The 21,057-nt window shown below is 46.6% G+C and overlaps 1 protein-coding gene across 2 annotated transcripts in view; it reads right to left on the bottom strand.

Annotated features, from left to right (window-relative positions):
• The window catches only part of foxr1 (forkhead box R1), a 64,848-nt gene that overhangs the window by 25,299 nt on the left and 18,492 nt on the right, over window positions 1-21,057 (bottom strand). The gene's annotated exons all lie outside the window — the stretch shown is intronic.

Consider the following 21,057-nt stretch of genomic DNA (forward strand, 5'->3'; position numbering starts at 1 on the left):
AGGAAATAGAACATGAACAATAGACAACATCTTACAACTTTGATTTCTTCCAGACAGCATCACACACACGACAGCTGCTGCAAGTCACGTCTCATTCAGTGGCAGAAACAGGCCGTCCTGCAGCTTCACGGGACGCACTGGCAGTGTTGCCAGATAGAGTCACGGTTTTTCAGCCCAAATGTCATCGAAAAACATCTAAAGTCCCACAAAAAACTGCCAAAAAAAGGAATCAGTGATTAATTATCTTTAATTAGCAGTGTTCAATCATCCATTATTTATTACTTCCCAACTTTGGGACATTTTTTAGCCACAATTTTGCTGCTAGTCAGAGCAAAATATAAAATAGTGGACTCCCATTGGGCTTCATTAACAAGCAAAGAGATCAAAGGTGAGCTTGCGTGCCCCCACAATCGGAAACTTAAGAAGAATAGGAAAAAACAACACAATCTCACGATCAAAAGTGGACATGTTTCCCGCATTTTTACATTTTGTGAATTTAAGTGAAGTAAAACATGTTTGAAACATGTTTGAAATGCATGTAAAATGTAAAACATAAGCAAATGTCCTTCAGAAACGGAGGAAAGAGCGGTTAGATTTCTAAAAATCTGTTCTGTGAATCAAAATGTTCTTAATAGTCCATTGATAAAACCTTCAAACTAAATCAAATATCACCTGAGATTGCTCCAGAAACTATTTGCTGTTTTCCTAATTTTGTGCAAAACCAACAGTACAAACCGCCAAACAGGCCCAGATCAACCCACCCAAAGGGATTTTTGCCCGCAGATTCAGAACCAAAACCGCCCAACCTCCAGCCTCTAATTGGAGCTATGATTTGTGAAAATCTTTTAAGAAATGAGGGAGCCAGCCTGAAGTTTTGTGGTTGATGTCTGCCTGTCCTAAACTGGAAAAGCAGCATTCTGTTGACTAAATGCAAAGCGATGGCGTCTGCACGTCACTGTAAGTAGCAGCAAACAGACAAAGACCAATCCAGTTCATTCAAAAACTCAGCACCAACAATTCATAGATTCAACTACAATTCTTATTTAATCTACATATGTATGACTGTTTGCAATATGTTTGTCTTTGTACTGGCTGAATAATTATTTTAATAATAGGCATTTAATCAGCATCATTAGCTGTGGTTCCATATGCGAAATGTCTTCGACCAAAGATCGGATTAGAATTGAACTGTGTACACGTACCAACAACAACATTTAGCCGTGGATGCAGTTCAAATCCATGCGGTCAAAGCTGCAATGTGGAAACATGTTGCAATGACATCAGCATTGATTCTGTCTGGACACCACTGGAAACATGAATCACCTGATTGTTTACACGGTTTCTCAGGACTGAGCAGCATTTCTGCATCGTCCCAGAGCCGCTCCTCTGCTTGGAGAACCGGTTCTACCGCCATACCCGGTTCTACCGCCAGACCTGCTTCTACCGCCAGACCCGGTTCTCCTGAGTGCAGCAGCTCGCTCACGCAGAGCGGTCGGTCCTGTTTGCGGTCCAAAGCCTCCTCTGGAGCCACACGTCTATGCGTGACGTAAACCAGAGCAGCAGTGACCCAGGATCAGAATGAAGTGTTTCCATGAACCACAATCAGATCAACAATCAGCAGAACCAGCTATCTCCATCAGAATAAATGCTGATCGGGGCAGAATGTTCTGAACGCCGTGTTGACATGACGCCTTTCATCCTGATCAGACCTTCATGTCATTACTTTCTCCATGGAAACGCAAAGCTACTGTTGTTTTAAAGCATTAAACAACTAATCCTGAAAATGTTTCCACAGTTTTTCATCAGTTTTTCCACAGTTACATCACATAACTGATCATAAGATTTTGATATTCATTCTAATTTTTTATTCTAATTGTGCTACTGCATAAAACAAAATAGTTTTTTTAGATTTTCCTTCACGAAACTTCAGTCTCACTTTTTTTTTATCTGCAAAAAAAAAAACCTGATAGTTTTTCTTTGAAAATAAGAACTTTCTTCAACACTATACCTTACGTTTTTTTATTGTTACTTTTGGTGACAGTAGTTTATCTGCAGATGAGAAAGACTGATATGGGATCAAATCTGTCAGGTTTAGTCGAGGACAGCCAGAAAGCAAACCCAAGAGTAAAGGTTAAATAGTGTTTATTGTCCTGGTCAGAGGGTTGGAGTGATGAGGGAGTGTGGAAACCTCCCGCCAGCAGGGGGAGCAGGACTTGGTAGACTCACAGCCGTGAGAGGAAATGAGCGGACAGAGCTGGGAGGGGGGAGAGAGCCTGGATGCCGGTGATGAAGTTGTAAACACTAGGAGACCTCGGCAGAGGAATCTCCACTTTATAAAGTCAATGGAAAGTCTTTGGCTTACAATGCAAATCCGTGTGGATGGAGAAGGCGAGGAGAAGGCAAGGCGATGGCGATGGCGAGGCGAGGCGAGGCGAGGCGGTGGCATGACGTGACGTGACGTGACGGTAGCTTACGATCCGTGCAGATGCGTGGACAATTTAGCTGGAATGAATCAGAGAAGACTGACGTTCCGGCAATGAGTGCAGCACAGGCGTGGACTTATGAAGGGGCATGACCAGGTGTCCTCCATGGAGCCTGATTGCTCCCACCGGAAGCCTGGCCAAACAAGGTGAGTGCTGCAGCGGACATGACATTATCCCCTCCTCAACGACCGGCACCCGACAGTCGACCAGGCTGGTCAGGATGCTCACGGTGGAACTGAGCAACAAGATCTGGATCCAGGATGAAACGAGAGGGAACCCAGGAACGCTCCTCCGGGCCGTAGCCCTCCCAGTCCACCAAGTACTGGAAACCCCGGCCACGGCGACGGGATCGCAGGAGACGGTGGACAGTGTAGGTAGGACCACCGTCGATGAACCGAGCAGGAGGTGGGGACCGAGCAGGGGGAACTAGAGGACTAGAACAGACTGGCTTGACTTTAGACACGTGAAAGGTCGGATGGACACGAAGAGGTCTGGACAATCGAAGCCGCACCGCTACAGGATTGACCACCTTGGCAATAGGGAAAGGCCCAACAAATCTAGGTGCGAGCTTCTTATTTTCCACTCGAAGGGGCAGGTCCGCTGTGGACAACCAGACCTTCTGGCCGACCTGATAAGCGGGGGCTGGAGTCCGTCTCTTGTTGGCCGCCTTACAATAACCCTCCACAGTGCGTAGGAGCACTCGTCGAGCTTGTCTCCAAGTTCTGTGGCACCGCCGGACTGAAGCGTGGGCAGAAGGGACAGACACAGATACCTCCTGGGAGCAAAACAGAGGGGGTTGGTAACCATAGACAATTTGAAATGGGGACAGTCTAGTAGCAGAAGATGGGAGAGAGTTGTGAGCGAATTCTGCCCAGACGAGGTTACCAGACCAGGTTGAAGGGTTACTGCCACACAAAAGACGCAGAGAGGTCTCCAGTTGTTGGTTTAGTCGTTCCGTTTGGCCGTTGGACTGTGGGTGGAAACCGGACGACAGGCTGACAGAGACATTGAGAAGACAGCAAAACTCAGACCAAAACCTTGAGGTGAACTGCGGGCCCCGGTCAGATACGATATTCCGAGGGATACCATGTAAACGAAAAATATGCTGAAGGAGCACCTCAGCCGTTTCTTTAGCAGAAGGAAGTTTGGGTAGGGCAATAAAGTGAACCATCTTGGAAAATCGGTCGACTACCGTTAGGACAACAGAGTTACCGTTGGAAAGAGGCAGACCAGTGACAAAATCCATGGAGATGTGGGACCATGGTCGCCGGGGAACTGCAAGGGGATGCAAATAACCCGCCTGAGGTCTATTAGTAGGTTTGACTTGGGCACACTCAGGACAGGCAGATACATATTCTTGGACATCTTCTTTCAGAGTTGGCCACCAGACACGTCTGATGAGAGCGTAAGTGCGCTTACAACCCGGATGGCAAAACAGGCGAGATGCATGGAACCAGTTTAACACCTTGGACCTCAGGGTGTCAGGAACAAAAATGCAGTTTGTAGGACAGGCAGACGGAGATCCAGTGTTACTGGCAGCTGCCATTACCTCCTCCTCAATGTCCGTATTGAGCACAGCCACTCGTGCCGACTGAGGTAAGATAAAGTCTGGTGGTGGCACTGCTACTGGCTCCCCCTCCCTCCTGGACAGGGCGTCCGCTTTTGTGTTCTTTGATCCGGGCCTGTAGGACAGGGTGAAATTGAAACGGTTAAAAAAAAGCGCCCATCTAGCTCGACGTGAGTTAACCCTCTTGGCAGACTTCAGGTACTCTAGGTTTTTGTGGTCGGTATAAACCAGAAAAGGAAGTTCGGTCCCCTCCAGCCAATGACGCCATGCCTCCAAAGCCTCTTTAATGGCCAACATTTCCTTGTCACCCACGTCATAATTGCATTCTGCACTTGTTAACCGCCGTGAAAAAAAGGCACATGGGTGGATCTTCTGGTCAAGACCACATCTCTGGGATAGTACCGCCCCCACTCCAATGTCTGATGCATCCACCTCTACAATAAACTGTTTCGTGGGGTCAGGAGTAATCAGTACCGGAGCCGATGTAAATAGGGCCTTTAAGGTTAGAAACGCCTTGTCAGCAGCCTCATCCCAGAAAAACACCCTCTTGGAGGAAGTGAGGGCATGCAATGGAGATGCAACCCGACTATAGTCCTTTATAAACCGCCGGTAAAAATTGGCAAAACCCAAAAAACGTTGGAGTTGTTTGCGGTTGTCAGGTCTTGGCCAGCTAAGGACTGCTTGGACCTTACTCGGGTCCATCTTTACCTTACCCCCCTCAATAACCATGCCCAGGAATGATGTGGTAGAAGCGTGAAATTCACACTTCTCAGCCTTGACGAACAGCCGATTTTGCAGGAGTCTCCGGAGAACTGCACGGACATGCTGAATGTGTTCAGCCTTGGAGCAAGAAAATATCAGGATGTCATCTAGGTAGACAAACACGAATTTGTTAATCATATCACCTAGGACATCATTCACGAGGTTCTGGAAAACCGCAGGTGCATTGGTAAGACCGAAAGGCATGACCTGGTATTCAAAATGTCCTGAGGGAGTGTTGAAGGCAGTCTTCCATTCGTCTCCAGTTCTCATTCTGACTAGGTGGTAAGCTTTGCGCAAGTCCAGTTTGGTGAAGATCTTGGTTCCCTGGAGGAGTTCAAAAGCGGATGACATTAGAGGAAGAGGGTACCTGTTGCGGATAGTGATCTGTTTCAAGCCTCTGTAGTCAATGCAGGGGCGTAGGCCTCCATCCTTCTTCTTGACAAAAAAGAAGCCAGCACCAGCCGGGGAAGAGGATGGACGGATAAGGCCCGCTGCCAGTGATTCCTTGATGTACTTCTCCATTGCCTCCCTCTCAGGACCTGACAGAGAATATAAATGTCCCCTTGGTGGTGACGTACCTGGTAGCAGGTCGATGGGACAGTCATAGGGACGATGAGGAGGCAATGAAGAGGCCTTGATCTTGTTAAACACCTCCTTGAGATCGTGGTAGACGGCAGGAACTCTGGATAGATCAGGATAGGTTTCTATGGTGGTGACTTTCTGACCTGGTGAAGGCGTTCCCACAGCACAAAGACAATTAGTAGGACACTCAGACCTCCAACCCAAGATTCTTCCAGACAACCAATCGATCTGAGGATTGTGTTCCTTCAACCAAGTTAAGCCCAAAAGGAGGGGAGAGTTAGTTTGCTTAATCACGTGAAACTTTATTTGCTCAAAGTGATTATCAATCTGCATCCTTATTGGTTCTGTGAACTGATGACTAGACGTGATGACGTGCCCATCAATGGCTCTGACACATTCAAGATTCAAGATTCAAAGGGTTTATTATCATATGCACAGTAAAGAAACGGGTTTCCCTGCACAATGAAATTCTTTCTTTGCTGTCTGCTCCGAATGCCCAAAAGTATAGAGGAAACAAAAACAATTCACTCACATCATACACACAAAAACACAAGATGTCGAGTGGCTGTTGTAAAAGTGCAAATGTGCAAAAGTGACAATGACAGTAGCAGCAATTAGGATAAGCAAAGGTGCAGTTTGTTTTTCCAGACTCCAGTCAGCTGTTAAGGAGTCTGATGGCAGAGGGAAAGAAAGAGTTCCTAAATCTGGTGGTCCTGCACTTCACACTCCTGTACCTCCGTCCTGAGGGGAGGAGAGTGAACAGTCCTCGTTGCGGGTGGGTGGGGTCCTTGATGATGGAGGCAGCTCTCCTGCAGACCCTGCGTTTGTAGATGCTCTGCAGCGAGGGAAGAGGAGTCCTGGTGATCTTGGACGCAGTCTTTACCACTCTCTGCAGGCGTTTGCGGTCCGCAGCGGTAGAGCTGCCGTACCACACTGTGATGCAGCTGGTCAGGATGGACTCAACCATGCAGCTGTAGAAGTTGCTGAGGATCTTCGGGGACATGCCGAACCTCCTCAGCCTCCTCAGAAAGTACAGCCGCTGATGAGCTTTCTTCACCAGCTGTGACGTGTTTAGTGTCCAGGTGAGGTCCTGGCTGAGGTGGACCCCCAGATATCTGAAGCTGCTCACCCTCTCCACTTCCAGACCTCGGATAAGAAGCGGCTGATGAAGGTTCCTCCTCTCCTTCCTCATGTCCATTATCATCTCCTTTGTCTTGTCTGTGTTGAGGGTGAGGTTGTTGTCCTCACACCATGTCACCAGACTGGCCACCTCCCTCCTGTAGGCTGCTTCGTCCCCGCCAGTGATGCGTCCTATCACAGCAGTGTCGTCGGCGAACTTCAGGATGATGTTGTCCTTGTGAGAGGCCACACAGTAATGGGTGAACAGGGTGTAGAGGATTGGGCTGAGAACACAGCCCTGTGGTGTGCCAATGTTAGAGATGATGCTGGCTGAAGTCCTGTTCCCTATTCTGACAGACTGAGGCCTGCCAGTCAAAAAGTCCAGGAGCCAGTCACAGATGATGGGATGTATTCCAAGGGTGAACAGTTTGTGGGTGAGCTTGTGGGGAACAACCGTGTTGAAAGCAGAACTGTAGTCAATAAAGAGCATCCTGATGTAGGAGTCTTTATTCTCCAGGTGTGAGAGGGAGGTGTGCAGTGCTGCAGCGATGGCGTCTGAGGTGGACCTGTTGGGCCGGTATGCGTACTGCAGGGGGTCTAGTGTGTCTGGGATGCTGCTCTGAATGTGGGTCAGCATCACTCTCTCAAAGCACTTCATAATGATCGGAGTGAGTGCCACTGGCCTGTAGTCATTCAGGCAGGTGGGAGGGCTCTTCTTGGGGAGGGGAACAATGGTTGTGGTCTTGAAGCAGGAGGGGACCACTCTTTGGCTGAGGGACAGGTTGAATATGGAGGTGAGAATGTCTGTCAGCTCGTTAGCACATGCTCTGAGAGCTCGTCCAGGAATGTTGTCCGGACCGGTTGCCTTGCGGGTGTTGATCCTCCTCAGGGCTTTGTTTACCTGGGCTGATGAGACGACTGGTGGGGGTGAGGGGGGTGTAATTGTCCAAGAGTATAATGGTCCCTCCGTGTGGGGGGTGGACGTCTCAAAGCGCGTGTAGAATGCATTGAGCTCGTCGGGCAGGCTGTCTGCAGCACTGATGGTGCTGGTGCTGCTTCTGTAGTCCGTGATGTGCTGTAGGCCCCTCCACATGCGGCCAGAGTCAGCAGTAGAATAGAAGCCATCCAGCTTCTCTCTGTACTGCCTCTTTGCTGCTGTGATGGCCTTCCTCAGGCCGTACTTCGCAGCTTTGTACTCGGACTCATTGCCAGATGTAAATGCAGTGGAGCGAGCACGCAGCATGTGACGTACATGGCTGTTTATCCAGGGCTTCTGATTAGGAAACTTCCTGACTTGGATGGTGGGCACAATGTTCTCCACACAAGTGCTGATATATCCAGTCACGTAGTCAGCATAATCCTGTATGCTGACAGAAGAGTCCTCCAGAGTGGCTGCAGCTTTAAACACATCCCAGTCTGTTGTCATGAAACAGTCCTGCAATGTGCTCTCAGTCTCAGGGGTCCAGAGCTGAACCTATTTGGTGACTGGATTAGATTGTTTGAGTCTTTGTCTGTAGGCTGGGTACAGAAACAAAGAGATGTGGTCCGAGTGTCCAAAGTGGGGGCGGGGTGCGGCCCTGTATGCACCCTTTATGTTTGTGTAAACATGGTCCAAGATGTTCTTGTCACGAGTGGGAATGTTAACATGCTGGTAATATCTGGGAAATACGGTCCGGAGATTGCACTGATTAAAGTCGCCCGCAGCAATAAAAACAGCATCAGGGTGAGCCGTCTCTAGAGCGCTGATGACGTCATATAGCTCGCCGAGAGCCGCTGCAGTGTTGGCTCGCGGGGGAATGTAAACAGCAGCTAAAAACACGGCTGTAAACTCCCTTGGCAGGTAGTAGGGACGGCACTTTAGCAACAAAAACTCCACATCAGGCGAACAGTGCTGGTGAACAGTCCGTACGTCCCCACACCACGTGTTGTTGATAAACACACACACGCCGCCCCCCTTCGCTTTACCGGAGGCTGCTGTCCGGTCTCCCCGATGAATGGAGTGCGTCTGTAGCTGCAGAGCGGAATCTGGGACGTTTTCCGAGAGCCACGTTTCGGTGAAGATCAGAGCGCAGCACTCTCGTATTTCCCGCTGTGTCGTCGTCCTGGCTCTTAGTTCGTCCAGTTTGTTGTCCAGAGACCGCACGTTGGCTAGCAGGAGGCTGGGTAGCGGGGGTCGGGTTGCACGGGCTTTTAGCCGAGCGTGGAGCCCCCCCCTCTTCCCTCTCTTGCGGCGCCGTCTCTGAAGCACTCTCCTCGGGTCAGCTGGTTCGCAGGAGGCCGGCGCGCCGGGGGCATCCCGATGGCTGTGGCGGCGGTGGTCATTAGGGCGCACAATGAATTGCAGGTCCGGAGGTATAAATCCGTTAAATCCAATATGATGCAGGTCTGCAATGTTAAGCAGTGTCTGCCTGTTGTATGCCAGTCCTGCATGGCATCTGTGCAGCGCAGTAAACACAATAAATACGCAAAAAATAACAAAAAGCCGGCATTCTGGAGCAGCGCGAGCAAACACGTCCGCCTCGGGGGGCGCCTCGGGGGGCGCCACCCTACCTAAACCATAGTGGTTTAGGTAGGGTGAAGACCTTGATTCCCCATTTTCTGACGAATTCTTCAGACATGAAGTTACTGTCAGAACCGGAATCAACGAAAACAGTCTCTGGGAAAACTTCACCTCTGACATGAAAAAGGGCCCGGGTCTGATGATCTGAACCAGAAAAGGAGGACATTGAACGGCTCACACACGTCTCCTCCTTGCGTGTGGAGCCTTGTCTTTTACTGGACACCCATGGATCTGGTGATCTGGAGAACCACAGTAAAAGCAAAGTCCTTCGTTAAGGCGTCTCTCTCTCTCCTCCCGGGAGAGACTGGTTCGACCCAATTGCATTGGCTCCTCCTCCACAGCATGACGAACCAGAGATGATGTTCTAGGGGGAGAAGGACGTGACTGGAAAACACCGTGAGAAACAGGTCTTCGCGCCCTCTCCTCTCTCCTCTCCTGGATCCGCCGGTCAATACGGGAGGCTAGAGCGATGAGGTTGTTGACATCTTGAGGCAGCTCACGAGCTGCCAATTCGTCCTTAACCTGCTCAGACAAACCCTGGTAAAACATGTCAAACAGGGCATAATTGTTCCACTGGCTGTCAGCCGCCAGTGTTCGAAACCTGATGGCATAATCATTGACAGAGTCTTTCCCCTGGCGTAAACGGGACAACTGGTGTGCTGCATCCTGCCGGGGTTTCACTGGATCAAAAACCCGACTCAGCTCTGCTGAAAAACTCTGGTATGAAGAACAAACCTCTGAACCCCTTGACCATTCAGCAGTAGCCCACTGAGCAGCACGCCCCGTCAGTAGGGAGATGACATATGCCACCTTGGCCTTCTCACAGGAGAAAGAGGATGAGTGCAGGGAAAGCTGGATCTCACACTGGGTCAAAAAGGTCCGACATGAAGTAGGATCCCCATCATATCTCTCCGGAGGGTGGGTATGAGGTACAGGTGCAGGTTGACTTACTGGTCTGGCCAGTGTCGCACTGGCGGCAATACTGGCTTTGTCCAGTCTTCTGGAGATCTCTTTTATCTCTGAGGTCAATTCCCCCAGCTGAGTCTCGGAGTTGTAGATTGCAGACTCCACTCGTGCCTTCCACTCCTGAGTTGCTTTTGGGTCCGTCATGGCCGGAACGTTCTGTCAGGTTTAGTCGAGGACAGCCAGAAAGCAAACCCAAGAGTAAAGGTTAAATAGTGTTTATTGTCCTGGTCAGAGGGTTGGAGTGATGAGGGAGTGTGGAAACCTCCCGCCAGCAGGGGGAGCAGGACTTGGTAGACTCACAGCCGTGAGAGGAAATGAGCGAACAGAGCTGGGAGGGGGGAGAGAGCCTGGATGCCGGTGATGAAGTTGTAAACACTAGGAGACCTCGGCAGAGGAATCTCCACTTTATAAAGTCAATGGAAAGTCTTTGGCTTACAATGCAAATCCGTGTGGATGGAGAAGGTGAGGAGAAAGCAAGGCGATGGCGATGGCGAGGCGGTGGCGTGACGTGACGTGACGGTAGCTTACGATCCGTGCGGATGCGTGGACAATTTAGCTGGAATGAATCAGAGAAGACTGACGTTCCGGCAATGAGTGCAGCACAGGCGTGGACTTATGAAGGGGCATGACCAGGTGTCCTCCATGGAGCCTGATTGCTCCCACCGGAAGCCTGGCCAAACAAGGTGAGTGCTGCAGCGGACATGACAAAATCAGGATCAGCTCAAAGTCCCACTCCAATACTCCAAACATTTTTGTATCAATTGTCAAATTGTTCCTAGTGGACTTTTAATTATGATTATGCTGCTTTTAGCCGAACTAAAAAAAAATGTCATTTTTTGGGACATAGTTTCTGCAGAGCCACAGTAGTTCATTAGAAATCCACCTCTGAGTGGGGGGGGGGGGGGGGGACACTGTGTGCAGACTAACATCACACTTGTGAGGTTTTAGATGATGAAGGATGCAAGATGCTCAACATGTGGGGGAATGTTCCCAAAACAAAAATATCAACACGTGCTAGTTTGTGTGAAGAAGTTGAATGTGGTTTTCAGTGAGAATAAATACAATTTTATGTTAAACAGACGTTCTCTAGACAAGGATATTACTAATCTGTTTCTTATGGGAGCAAATACTGTCCCAAGGTCTCCCTCAATGACTTTACAAAGGTGTACTAAATATTATAATAAGCGTTGAGTCTTTATTATTTTAACCTTAATCTTTTCCCATCAGGGGTCGCCACAGCGAATCATCGTTTTCCACCTCACTCTATCATGGACATCTTCTACCCTAACATTAGCCAACTTCATGTCCTCTGTTAAGACATCCATATATCTCCTCTTTGGCCGTCCTCTTGCCCTCCTGCCGGGCAGCTCCATCTCCAACATCCTTCTACCAATATATCCACTATCCCTCCTCTGAACATGTCCAAACCATCTCAGTCTGGCTTCTCTGACTTTGTCGCTAACACAGGCAACATGAGCCGTCCCTCTGATGTACTCGTTCCTTATCCTGTCTAACCTGGTCACTCCTAAGGAGAACCTCAACATCTTCATCTCCGCTACCTCCATCTCAGCCTCTTGTCTCTGTCTCACTGCTACCGTCTCTAACCCATAGAGCAGAGCTGGTCTCACCACTGTCTTGTACACCTTTCCTTTGAGTCTTGCTGACACTCTTCTGTCACACAACACTCCTGACACTTTCCTCCACCCGCTCCAACCTGCCTGCACTCGCCTCTTCACCTCTTTTCCACAGTCCCCATCACACTGAACTGTTGACCCCAAGTACTTAAACTCCTGCACCTTCTTCACCTCAGTCCCCTGTAACCTAACGCTTCTACCTTGATCCCTCTCGTTCAGACACATGTATTCTGTCTTACTACGACTGACCTTCATGCCTCTTCTTTCCAGAGCAAACCTGCACCTCTCTAGCTGTTCCTCCCCCTGCTCTCTACTCTCACTGCAAATTACGATGTCATCCGCAAACATCATTGTCCAGGGAGATTCCTGTCTTACCTCGTCTGTCAGCCTGTCCATCAGCATAGCAAACAAAAAAGGACTCAAAGCTGATCCTTGGTGTAGTCCCACCTCCACCTTGAACTCCTCTGTCTGACCTACAGCACATCTCACCACCGTCATACTTCTCTCATACATGTCCTGAACTACTCTGACATACTTCTCTGCCACTCCAGACGACCTCATACAGTACCACAGCTCCTCCCTCGGCACCCTGTCATACGCCTTCTCTAAATCTACGAACACACAATGCAGCTCCTTCTGACCTTCTCTGTACTTTTCCATCAACATTCTCAAAACAAAAATGGCATCAGTGGTGCTCTTACGGGGCATGAAACCATACTGCTGCTCACATATCTCCACCTTCTTCCTAAGCCTGGCTTCCACTACTCTTTCCCACAGCTTCATTGTGTGGCTCATCAACTTTATTCCTCTATAGTTGCTGCAGTTCTGCGTGTCACCCCTGTTCTTAAAGATCGGGACCAGGACGCTTCTCCTCCATTCCTCGGGCATCTTCTCACTCTCTAAAATCCTATTGAACAACCTTGTTAGAAATTCCACTCCTGTCTCTCCTAAGCACTTCCATACCTCCACAGGTACGTCATCAGGACCAACGGCCTTTCCGCTCTTCATCCTTTTCAGAGCCTTCCTAACCTCCTCCTTTCCAATCTCTGCTACTTCCTGCTCCACAACAACCACATCTTCCTCCCTTCTTTCCCTGTCATTTTCCTCGTTCATCAGCTCCTCAAAATACTCCTTCCATCTTTTCTGTACACTCTCCTGGGTTGTTAGCACCTTTCCATCTCTGTCCTTAATCACCCTTATCCGTTGCACGTCCTTCCCATCTCTGTCTCTCTGTCTGGCTAGTCTGTACAAGTCCTTCTCTCCTTCCTTTGTGTCTAACCTGTCATATAGCTCATCCTAAGCTTTCTGTTTGGCCTTTGCCACCTCTCTCTTCACTCTACGCTGCGCTTCCTTGTACTCCTGTCTACCCTCCTCAGTCCTTTCTACATCCCACTTCCTTTTAGCCAACCTCTTCCTCTGGACGCATTCCTGTACTTCCTCATTCCACCACCAAGTCTCTTTACCGTCTTTCCTCTTTCCAGATGACACACCTAGCACCTTCCTACCTGTTTCCCTGATAATTTCTGCTGTAGTTTCCCAGTCATCTGGAAGCTCATCCTGACCACCCAGGACCTGCCTCAACTTCTGCCTAAATTCCTCACAAGTTTCTTCATTCTGTAGCTTCCACCACTTGGTCTTCTTTTCTGTTTTCCCTCTCTTCTTCTTCCTGACCTCCAGAGTCATCTTACACACCACCATGCGGTGCTGTCTGGCTACACTCTCTCCTACCACCACTTTGCAGTCATTAACCTCTCTCAAATGACCTCGTCTACATAGGATGTAGTCCACCTGAGTACTCCTACCTCCACTTCTGTATGTCACTCTATGTTCCTCTCTCTTCTGGAAGTAAGTGTTGACTACCGCCATTTCCATCCTCTTTGCAAAGTCCACTACCATCTGTCCCTCCAGATTCCTTTCCTTCACACCAAACCTGCCCATCACCTCCTCATCACCTCTGTTGCCCTCACCAACATGCCCATTAAAGTCTGCTCCAATAACAACTCTCTCTCCTCTGGGGATACTCTCTATGACCTCATCCAACTCACTCCAGAATCTCTCCTTCACTTCTAACTCACAGCCAACCTGTGGCGCATACCCACTGACTACATTCACCATCACCCCTTCAATTTCTAACTTTAGGCTCATCATCCTGTCTGAGACTCTTTTCACCTCTAGAACGCTGTTTACAAACTCCCCCTTCAGAATCACTCCTACCCCGTTTCTCTTCCTATCAACACCATGATAGAACAGTTTGTATCCTCCTCCAATACTACGTGCCTTGCTGCCCTTCCACCTTGTCTCCTGCACACACAGTACATCTACCTTCCTTCTCTCCATCATGTCTGCCAGCTCTCTGCCTTTCCCTGTCATTGTGCCAACGTTAAGAGTCCCTATTCTCAAACCTATGTTCCTGCCTTTTCCCTTCTCTCTCTGGCCACGGACCCTTCTGCCTCCCCTCTTTCTTCGACCAACAGTAGTCAAATTTCCACCGACACCCTGTAGGTTAACAGCATTGGTGGCGGTCGTTGTTAACCCGGGCCTCGACCGATCCGTTATGTCTAAAGTGTTGTGGATGATTCGCATGGTTATTTTGGCAATTTTAACCTTAATACTGTAATAATTTGTGAGTTTTGATTCGTCTACACTGTTTTAACAGAGAAGATCAATTTCTGCACTGACTGACCACATAGAGTTTCTTCTCTGTGTGCCAACAAATGACATAGTGGAGCATGGCCCTCCTGGCCTTGAGGGCCCATGTCCTAAATGCTTTCCAACTAACCAGACATTGTAGCTTCTTATTGGGAAAAAACACCTGATCCCTGTAATCAACTGTAGATAAGGCAGGATGTCTGAAAATCCAGCAGGAGGTCGTCCCTCAAGGAGTTTGACACCCCTGTTGTAAATGCTGTATACTTGTATATGGCCCGAAGGCCTAAAGTGCTCTCAGTCCTATTCACCCATTCACACACTGATGCCAAACCTTGGCACCAATCTTCCACCAGAGGCAATGTGGGGTTCAGTGTCTTGTCCAAGGACACTTTGACACATGAGCTGGCAAAGTGGGATTTGAACCTTTGATCAGAGGTTGACTGCCCTACCGCTGCACCACGGCTGCCCCCGTAAAGCGAGGCATGAAGCATTGGCAATACCAAAAACGTCTCTAAGCTTGAGGGGTCAGAAGGGGGGGCTTAGCCTACATGGACAGAATCAGTGACTGCAGTTCCATAGGGGTCATCACTGTGGAGAACAAGGGGAGTTTAGCAGGCGTCTGTCATTCAAAATAGCTTTTTGATCTGAATGTTGTCTCTAAAGTTTTTCAAATAATAACTTTACAAATGTTTGTTTGTAAGAGTGATTTTTTGCAACAAACTCCCACACTTGGGGAGGTTCAGGATGGGCTTGGTGGGTCGAATTTGACAACTGCCCTGAAGCAGAAACAACACTGTCATGTTCTTTGGTCCCAGACAACACAGACAAACTGTTGTTACTTTCTCTGGGGGGTTATTATACAGTAGAACCCATGAATACAGGTGCATAGTTCTGACTGTAGGGTAGGAATACACAACGCTTTGCTGTCAGTGGATGAATCCAGGCAGGCACATGATCTACATGTTACAGCATGGATGCGTGTGGCTCACGGCAGCTACACAACTATCTTCAAGTGACTTAAAAGTTGACTTTCTCCGGAAAAAGAGAGCTGACCATGGCCTCTAAGAAAAACCAGGACTAAGAAGACCTTAAAAAGATTCTTGATGAAATCCAAGCTGCACTGTATCCTTTCATGGAACAAGTGACGCTAAGCTAACTCCACTGAAGGAGCTAATGGAAGACTTCGGAAGATTCCGAGCTCAAAACAAGCAAAAAAATAACCGGGGTCGACATTCTGGAGAAGAGACTGGATGAAGTGGAACAACAAGTAAGGATCAATAATGTCATTGTCACTGAAGTACTGATCAAACCTCGGGCAAAGCTAAATGCAGCTGGAATTAGCATTGCTAATGCTAATAGCACTACCATTGCTAGTGGTTCTTCTGAAACGGGGGAGCGATGGAGAATCTCTGGAACACCAAGTGGAATCATTTCTCACATCTAAAGGGATTTCCCTGGATCTAAACACCATGGAGACCTGCCACCCCGCTCCCCAGGAGGAAAGAGACGGATAAACCAGCGTTCCTGAATCAAAAACACAAGCTAGCTCTGATGAACCAAAGGAAGAACCTGAAGGGATCTGCTGCTAATCTGAACGACCATCTGACCAGAAGGAATGCTGAAATCACCAAACATGCCAGGCTTCTCAGGAAGCAGAAGCAGATTGAGAACACTTGGGTTAAAGGCTGCAGGATTTACGTCAAACCACTCGGTCCACCGGACCGGTCCAAGGTTCTGGTTGTGAAGACCATGAAGGATTTTGAGAAGTGTTTGATCACGGACGTGTTACATGCAGTAAGAAATCAAAGAGCCAAATATAATTTCAAGAAATATGACGCCTGGATTCATTGCTTTCTCTAAGTCTGAAGTGACCTGATTCTCAGCAGAGAGTTCTGACCTGCAGACAACTTGACCTCAACTTTCAGCGCCGCTGATATCAGCTGAAGAAGGATATGGACCTTAATCTAATGTCTGCAGACATTACAGCGAAGAGAACTATTAACTCTGTTTAAACCCAGAAGAACGGCTGTTAATCAGCAGAAGAAGGAATACCAACCTTGGACATTTGACAGATTATGGACCCTTTTTTATTTTATGTCACAGCGTTAACTTGTTATAAAAAATAAAAAAGCTTATTCAATTTTGAAAATGGTTAAATTGATTGATTACTAATTATATTACTTCACTTGCTCCAAAAATTGAAAAATTGATGCATGATTTTTCTTATGTAACATAATTTTGCACATATTTTAACTTTTGATACTTGATCAGATTTTGCTAAGAAATTTTTTGAAACAGTGTTATCTCTATTTTACTGATATAGTCTTATTTTTATTAATCATATACATGACTTTTATAAGTAATATAATCTGCATAGATTTTGGATAAATGATCTGCATTTGCCATGTTGATTCCTAAAAGTAGTTTTATTTATTTATTTCCTTTTTACATAATGATTTAAGTAATTGATCTTTGTCATGATATTTATTGATACTTCAGGATTCTTAATTCTGTCTGATAAATGCTAGGAACCAGATATTGATAAATCATGTAATAAAACGGTTACGGTATAACGGGGTGGGATTTTATAAGTTCGCTTCCTTCCACTCCCTTTCAAGCAATAATTATTAATATGTCTAAATATCCTAAGTTGGATTTGTTATTGTATGAATGTATAACTGATGATTGGATTGTTTTGTGTATGTTTCTTACTTGATTGCTCGAAATAAACCATTTCAAATCAAATAAAAAAACATGTAAAAGAGGTGAAAATCTTTCACTATTATTCATTGAGTGTTGTGAACACACTCTAGTTGGAATGTGTCCTGTGAGGGTGAGTGACAGGTCGGTGAAAAGATAAGTAATAAAATACTTGGTAATGCTAAAGCTTACTGAACTTTTATTATTGGGTGATACATTTCAGAATGAATGATTTCTGCCACAGTTTAGAGTTTTCCTTAAGTTGACTTTATAAGTCACTATTAATAATGGCTCCTGTGAGATACTGTCAGTGAAATGGGAAATGGCAGCACTTCTGTAGTACTTTGCTACCTTCTTAAAAGCCCTAAAGAGCTTTACAGTCACAGTCATCTATAATCACACTAACAACGGCTCCACTGCCAAACACTGTAGCCGACCTCCTACCACCACGAGCAATGGTTGTGTCATGCCCAAGGACGCTTCAAAACACTCCTACAGGCAAGGCGGGAACTTCCGATCGTCCATGCAGAGGTTGATCACTCTACCTCTGCACCACGGCCGCCTGTGTTTTCACAAAGCTTTGGATTTGATAACTTTGTCCCAGCTATCATACTCACATACATACAATGGATTTGTTCATTTTTGTGAAAATTGGACATTAGTTGAATTTCTTAAGTATTTCTGTTTGTTTTTAGTTTTTTTTAGTTTTGTTTGTTTGTTTCAAATATACTGTAAAAATAAAACTCCAACTCTGATATATCTGTAAGAACTAAACTGGATACACAAAACCAAACTAGCATTCAAAAGGTAGTTTGGTTGGTTTCAAAACATGTGCATAATTCAGTCATAATTAATGGAGTTAAAAGAAACTCCAAAGAGGTAAAAAATTAGAAGATTAAAAAGTAGAAACTGATTCTAATTAATAATTAAAAAATCTTACAGCCAATCCAAAAAAATGGAACACAATTTTTTGGTTTACCTGCATGATTAAACAGCCAAAATCCTATCAATAGCCGTGTGTACATAAAGCTTTGACTGAATGAGCCCATTATGAGTGTGATGTCAAGATTCACCTGCCTGTTATCTGTCCTGCAGATTCGTGAAATGTTAATGGAGGTTTACTACAGCAATGGCTTGGAATCGGACATTACCCAGCAGTATCCGCCTCCTTTGATGCCAAAACCTGGCAAAGACAATGCAAGGCTTCAGAAACTCAAGAAGAAAAGGGCCAAGAAGAAAACCAGCCTGTCTCAGACACCCATCCCCTTCCGCTCCTGCTTGTCACCCGTCAATGAAGCCAGTACAGATCTGGAGCACAGTGATCTGTCCAGCCCTCCAAGAACACCGGATCCAATCTCTGTTGCAGAAACCTTCTCTTTCTATGACCATTCTGGTTCCCCTCTTCCTCAAAAAAGCACTCATGGCCAAACCATGGGCAACATCCAACCTCAGCCCTGCACAGCTCAGACCATGAACTCTGAAGTCCAGGTCGCTCCCCTGTACCAATGCTCTTCCTTTCTGTTTGACGATGCCACTCCCTTTCTATTTCCACCTTTGAAACCTGCCCTCTCCTATCCACCACAGAATATGGCAGCACCAGTTCCCCTTCCCACTGTAAATTCAACCTCAAACTCCCATGGGACAGTCACAACAGTCCCCCCAGATTCTGTGGCACTGTCCAGTCCTAAAATATCAACTCACTGCCTCACTCTCTCTGCTCTCACCAGCAACTGTTACCCAGGTCTGTCACATTCTAAAGTAACAGAACTGCATCCTGTTCCAGTGCCACTATCCATTTCAAACACAGAGACACAGCCATTTATAGGCAGCCAGAGGGGGACAAACACTTATCTAGGAGACAGTTCTACAAGGCAGGCATCATCCTGGCCTGCCAGCCCAACCAGCAATGGCAACAGTCTTCGTCAAGTGTCATCTGAAGTTACTGCCTCAAAGATTTCACTAAATAAGTCACTTAAGGAGAAAGGATCAGAAGACATACAAGCTAGGATGTACACATCAAGGGCCACTTTTTTTGAGATTTCGAAGCCACTTTCCGTTCAAGACCTCGCTCTAACCAACCCGACATATGAGGGAACGTATTCATCTGCTGGATTGAGAGAGAAAACAACTGAATCAGTTGCTAACACACATCAGAAACCATCATTACTGAAGTCTCAGAGGGACATTCTTCAAAGCCCAAAATCAATTCCTACTCCTTTTTTAAATATATCAAAATACAGTCAACAGCCGGTTACTGAAACACCTGGTTTCAACTCGATCCAGGGTTCACAAGCACCAGATTTTCTGGGACAGAAAACCAAAGTTCAAACTCAAAACGAGCTGTTCCACAGAGATTTCTCAAACACATCTGACACCCCTGCTATGAAATCTATATCCACCTCTATGATAACAAAGCCATGGACAGACCAAGGTCCAGAGAAAGAAGCCTCATCTTTGCCAACAGTGCCATCATTTCTATGTGTACCAGACAAACTCAGACCTTCACCAGTCACTCAAATGCAAACCCCATGTTCAAGTCCAGGGTTTTCCTCCTATCGTCCACCTGCAGTGCAGGCTCGCAAGTCTTTAACATCGCTTTTGGAGGCACAAATGTCATTGGCTAACTCAAAGCCCAAGTCACAGTCCACATATTATGGACTGACCCCAGCAGAATATGCTGCTTATGGTGGAATAAGGACAACTGCATTACATCCCAGCCCCAATCCCTTTAATCCCAACAAACCCTTCGTAAATGAACCATCCGTCTGCAAGGATGACAAATCCTTCAATGGCCATGAGGATCTCTCTGCTTTGCTCCGCAGTGAGACATTACGTGGTCCTGATCTTTCACCTTCACAGAGTGTCAAAGGCAGCGAAGATGCCGCTCAAGAAAGTTGGCTTGGAGCTCACTGTAATGAAATACAGTTACAGAAAACCTCCAATCTGGACAGGGTCAAAACAATGCAACAATCAACAAATGACGTTTCCACTTCAAAAGCTACAATACCAGTACTTAAAGGAGGTGAGGTACACTCACAAAGTGTGGTATTTTCTACAGATGCAGGGCTTGCCATGACCCCATTCAAAGGTGAAAGTAGGTATCAGTCAAGTTCTTCTTTCACCAACGGTTTTACTCCAAAGGCACAACGTGACCGAGATGAGGTAGATAACACAGATAAAACATATAATGTTAGAAAACCTCTGATGTTGGATAAAACATGCAGTGAAGAATCTAGAGTTAAAGTTTCAAAGGAGTCAGAAAAAGTTGTTAATTTTAGTCTGTTATTAACACAAAGTTCCATTGGTGAATGTAAAAACAGGAACGCACCTCCAACAGTAGAGCCAGAACTCAAAATTACAGACAGCCATACTGTAAAAAACACCACAGGAGTGCAACAGTTCACCAATGATCTTTCAGCAAACCTGCCAAATTTAAGAGCCAATGAATTACTTTTAGGTAAAGAGCAGAAATTAATGGAAATGAGAAGTGATAGCTTGCTAAGTAATTTTTGGAACAATCCTCCAGTATTTGCTAACACAGAACATCCCCTTCATAAGAAAAGCATTGAGGCGGAATGCAACAATGAACCAAACATGTATTCGAATGAATTCCCTTCACCACAGAGACCAGTCAAAGCATCCACGTGTTCTTCTGTCCGTTCATCATCTGTGCCTAAAAGGAGCAATGGACCCAGTCCTTCTGTTAATGACTCAAGTCACATTTGGAGAGAAATTCAGACTGCAGACACAAAAAACCATCCACTAAAATCAGCAGTCCCTACTATCAGCAGTGCTTTATTAGGAAGAGACAACATAGAACCAACCTCTCCTGTGCCCTTTGATACTGAAACCAAGTCAGCTGGTTTTTGGGGCAGTAAGTTCTATTCAGACTCAGACACATCACATGTTCCAACAAAACAGCAGGGACAACGTTTTAGCTCAGATATAAACATACAGGCCAGGATAGGCTGTAGTGATGTTACTGAGCAAGGCACAACTTTGAACTCCTACAGAACTTACCAGGAATGTTCCAAT

Source organism: Oryzias latipes, chromosome 3 (assembly GCF_053564925.1).
Source record: "Oryzias latipes strain Hd-rR chromosome 3, Olatipes_Hd-rR_3.1".
Taxonomy (NCBI): domain Eukaryota; kingdom Metazoa; phylum Chordata; class Actinopteri; order Beloniformes; family Adrianichthyidae; genus Oryzias; species Oryzias latipes.